This window comes from Colobus angolensis, unplaced genomic scaffold (assembly GCF_000951035.1).
Source record: "Colobus angolensis palliatus isolate OR3802 unplaced genomic scaffold, Cang.pa_1.0 Scaffold6, whole genome shotgun sequence".
Classification (NCBI taxonomy): domain Eukaryota; kingdom Metazoa; phylum Chordata; class Mammalia; order Primates; family Cercopithecidae; genus Colobus; species Colobus angolensis.
Genome location: NW_012119598.1, coordinates 4,259,111 through 4,264,361, shown reverse-complemented (window position 1 = coordinate 4,264,361; position 5,251 = coordinate 4,259,111).

Here is a 5,251-nt window from a genome sequence, read left to right as displayed (position 1 = left end):
GTGGAGGCGGTGCGCCCCCTGGCGGGGAGGCGGGCCCCGAGGAGAGCGCCAGGCTCCTGGTAGGGCGGCTGCGGAAACAGGAAGTGGAGGCGGCTCGCCCCCTGGCGGGGAGGCGGGCCCTCGGGAGAGCGCCGGGCTCCTGGTAGGGGCGGTGCTCCTGTGGGGCGGGCCAGCGCGGGGAGGAGCTCGGAGGAGGCGCCTCTGGCCCTGCCCAGCCAATGCTGGCCGGAGCTCCTGTTTTCATGCTGTGGGCAGGGAGGGCCCACACCTGCGGTGCGTGCTTGCTGAGCCTTCTCGTGCCCAGTTGTAAACACGCAGAAGCAATGTGGGCGTAGCGCAAGCTGCTGTGGCCACCCAGAGAGCCTTGCAACCGCCCCGCAAGGCTGCAGCCCTGCTCTCCAACCCTCCTCCTCCCGCGTCTCCTCCCGCCTCTGATGCTTCCCCGCTGTGGCCGTCTCGTGAACATTACCTGCACACCACTGCTTGTAATTCTTTCTTATGGCCCCAACATAACAACCATTCTTTGATAATGGAACCCTACTCGCCCCCCAGTTTCATGACAAAACCTGCACTCAGTTTGTTTGACCTCTTCTATACAGCAGTTTTCCCCGGGTTCTAAGCTCTAATAACCATGGGAAACTGAGTTAAAGTATAGCAGTGTCTTTACTGGGAGCCTTTAACATGCCAGTTTCCACTGTAACTCTCCAAGGGCAGGGCAGACCAGTTCATGTTTTGTGACCGTTTCTCCCCTGCAGGAGATCTGGGAACACTCGCTGAAATCAGTGTTTCTGGGACCTGGTTTGGAAAAGCTGGTTGTGAAATACATAATGCAGTTCAGCCTCCTCCCGTCTAACAGCAACTATGCCTGTGAGCATAAGCTTACCAAAAAGCGTGAATCACCCACATATCCAGAGGAGAATAGCGGGTGTGAGCACTCATCGAATTGTCCAAGCCAGAAACCTAGGCCTTTTCCTGGAATGACGTTCCTTCACGTGGAATCGATTACAGAAGAGCCTTTCACACTTTCCTTTTTCTCCCATTCCCCACCACTTGCCTTAATCTAGGAAATTAGCATTTTTTAAAAATCTAAAGCCTTCTCATTGTTGCCCCATCACCAGAATACAAGAATATCTCATTTTATTGAGCTCTGGCATACTGTGTGTTTTTGTTTTTACAGATTGAAGATTTGTGGCAACGCAGCATTAAGCGCCTACTGGCTCCATTTTTCCAACAGCATGTACTCACTTCGTGTTCCTGTGTCACATTTTGGCAATTCTTGCAATATTTCAGACTTTTTCATTATGCTATCTGCTATGGTGATCTGTGATCATCGTTCTGTGAGGTTACTGTAATTGTTTGGGGGCACTCCGAAGTGTGCACATAACATAGAGACAAAGACATTTACTGATCTGACTGATCAAATGTTATGTATGTTCCGACTGCTCCACTGACTGGCTGTTCCTTCATCTCTCTTCCTCTCCCCAGGCTTCCCTAGTCCCTGAGACACAACAATATTGAAATTAGGCTAATTCATAACCCTACAATGGCCTCTCAGTGTTCAAGTGAAAAGAAATGTCACACGTCTCTCACTTTAAATCAAAGGCTAGAAATGATTCAGCTCAGTGAGGAAAGTATGTCAAAAGCCAGGATAGGCCAAAGCTAGGCCTCTTTTGCCAAACAGCTAAATTATGAATGCAAAGGAAAAAATCTTGAAGGAAACTAAAAGCACTTTCCTGGTAAACATATGAATGATAAGAAAGCAAAACAGCCTTATTACTCATATCGAGAAAGTTCTAGTGGTCTGGATAGAAATTCAAACCAGTCACAACATTCCCTTCAACCAAATCCAGGGCAAGGCCCTAAGTCTCTTCAATTCTGTGAAGCTGAGAGAGGTGAGGAAGCTTCAGAAGAAAAGTCTGAAGGTAGCAGAGGTTGGTTCATGAGGTTGAGGAAAGAAGTCATCCCTATAACATAAAGTGCAACGTGAAGCAGCAAGTGCTGATAGGGAAGCTGCAGCAAGTTATCCAGAAGATCTAGCTAACAGCATTGATGAAGGAGGCTACCCTAAACAATAGATTTTCAATGTAGACAAAATAGCCTTCTATTGGAAGAAGAAGCCATTTAGGACTTTTATAGCTAGAGAGGAGAAGTCAATGCCTGGCTTCATAGCTTCAAAGGACAGGTTGACTCTCTTGCTAGGGGCTAGTGTAGCTGGAGACTTTCAGTTGAAGCCAATGCTCATTTACTGTTCTGGAAATCTTAGGACCCTTAAGAATTATGCTAAATCTACCATGCCTGTGCTCTATAAATGGAACAACAAAGCCTGGAGGATGGCACATCTGTTTACGTCATGGTTTACTGAATATTTTTAAGATCAGTGTTGAGACTTACTGCTCTGATGATCCCTTTCAAAATAGTACTGCTCATTAACAATGCACTTGGTCACCTAAGAGCTTGATGGAGATGCTCAAGGAGATTAAAGTTGATTTCGTGCTTGCTAACGCAACATCCATTCTGTAACCCATACATCAAGGAGTAATTTTGACTTTCAAGTCTTATTATTTAAGAAATACGTTTCCAAAGGTTATAGCTGCTGTAGATAATGATTTCTCTCATGGATCTGGGCAAAGTAAATTTGAAAATTTTCTGGAAGGCATTTACCACTGTAGGTTCCATTAAGGACATTCACAGTTTTTGGGAGGAGGTAAAATATCAACATTAACAGAAGTTTGGAAGAAGTTGATTCAAACAGCATTACATGCTACAAAGAAATTTTTCACGAAAGGAAGAATCAATGTGACAAACTTCAGTGTTGATTTAAGAAATTGTCACAGGCCCAGGCTTTGGCAACCACCACCCTGATCAGTCAGCAACCATCAACACTGAGGCAAGACATTCCACCAGCAAGTAGAGCATAGCTCACTGAAGGCTCAAAGGATCATTAGCGTTATTTAGCAATTAAGTATTTTAATGAAATTATGCACATTATTTTCTTAGACAAAATGCTACTGCACACTGACTACAGTATAGTATATATAGTATAAACATAACTTTTATATGCACTCGAAAATTAAAAAATTTGTGTGATTGTCTTTGTGGTGGTCTGGAACTGAACTCACAATATCTCCGAGGTATGCCTGTATTCTTGTTCTTGTCTAACTTCTATACAATGTATCTTCATAAAAGTATCTTCATAAAAAATGAATCTGATAACATTACTCTCCTACTTGAAAAACTCCAACTTGTCTTGTAAAAGCCACATCAGAATCACTTTGTTTGTCCTCTAAGGTCTCTAATAGGTGGACCCATGCAGCACTCACCCAGCTTTTTCACTGCACCTGAATAGAAGATGCCCTTTTGGGCCAGGCGCAGTGGCTCACGCCTGTAATCCCAGCACGTTGGGAGGCTGAGGTGGGTGGATCACGAGGTCAAGAGATTGAGACCATCCTGGCCAACATGGTGAAACCCTGTGTCTACTAAAAATACAAAAAAATGAGCTGGGTGTGGTGGTGAGTGCCCGTAGTCCCAGCTACTTGGGAGGCTGAGGCAGGAGAATCGCTTCAACCCAGGACGTGGAGGTTGCAGTGAGCCAAGATCGCGCCACTGTACTTCTGCCTGGCGACCCAGCAAGACTTCATCTTAAAAAAAAAAAAAAGATGCCCTTTCATAACTGTTACCTTTGGACATACTCTTTCTAGAAAGTCCTGCCTTTTGCTGTGCTATATCTGAAGATCAGCACAAATATCATCTCCAAGAGGAAGCCTCGAGCACCCACCATCACCATCACCACCCACAGATGGACAAAGTTACCAATAGTCTCCTCTCTCAGGTTTCCCATATAATTACCTTTATTACACTTAACATAAATGAGATAGCCTTGCCACCTCTTTTTTCTATTAAATGATCCAACCTGCTAAACTTTAATTCAATCGACAATAGTTTGGCCACAAATATTATATTCACTCTTTCTCTAATCGAATCAGAACTTGAACATCAGTATCATCCCTAAACCTTATCATCCACCCTCCCGTCAGGAGTTCATCCACCTTCTGAACTCAGTCGCGGCCTCCAAATACCATAGCCAGCTCCTAGAATTAAAAGGTTGAGCCTCAAATCCTCTGAAAAGTTTAACAAGAAAAACAACTAGAAAGAAGATTTATCTTAAAAGTCTGATATCCTGTTCTCTAGAATTTTCCCCTAAGTTCCAAGATGGTAACTTCCTCTTTCGGCCTTAATTCTCAGTGAAAAGTACCCACCAAACTAAAAGCTACTGCTTTAAGCTCTTAAATTTTATCAACAAAATGAGGTCAAGGACCTGAGCCCACACAAATGGTGAAACTTTAAGAAAGAAGAAAAAATATAACAAAGAAGAATGATTGTTCTAGTTATTCCTACCTGATTCAGACGTTGTGGTTTGCTTTTATTCTTATTTTATTTATTTATTTATTTAGAGACAGAGTCTTGCTCTGTAGCCCAGGATGGAGTGCAGTGGCGCAATCTTGGCTCACTGCAAGCTCCACCTCCCTAGTTCACACTATTCTCCTGCCTCAGCCTCCCAAGTAGCTGGGACTAAAGGTGCCCGCCACCACGCCCGGCTATTTTTTTATTTTTATTTTTTGTATTTTTAGTAGAGACAGGGTTTCACCATGTTCGCCAGGATGGTCTTGATCTCCTGACCTCATGATCTGCCCGCCTCGGCCTCTCAAAGTGCTGAGATTACAGGTGTAAGCCACTGCGTGGGTTTGTTTTTTAAATAGGTTTTGTCATAAAGGAGGAAATAGGCATATTACAGACAAGTTTGAAAAGAAATGTAAATAAAAAGTTCACTCAACATGAATATATAAGTAACATAACTATTAATATTTGAGAGTTCCCTTCCAATATTTTATGTGCACATAGATCTGTATATATTTAGCAATTTTAATCAAACTTTGCATCCCATTTGATGACTTTTTTCATTTAAGTTTTTTTTTTTTTTTTTTTTTGAAATGGCATCTCACTCTGTCACCCAGGCTGGAGTGCAGTGGCACGATCTCAGCTTACTGCAACCTCTGCCTCCCAGGTTCAAGCGATTCTTCTGCCTCAACCTCCCAAGTATCTGGGACTACAGGTGCACTCCACCATACCTGGCTAAGTTTTCTATTTTTAGTAGAGACAGGGTTTCACAATGTTGGCCAGGCTGGTCTCGAACTACTGACCTTAAATGATCTGCCCTCTTAGCCTCCCAAAGAGCTGGAATTCCAGGCATGAA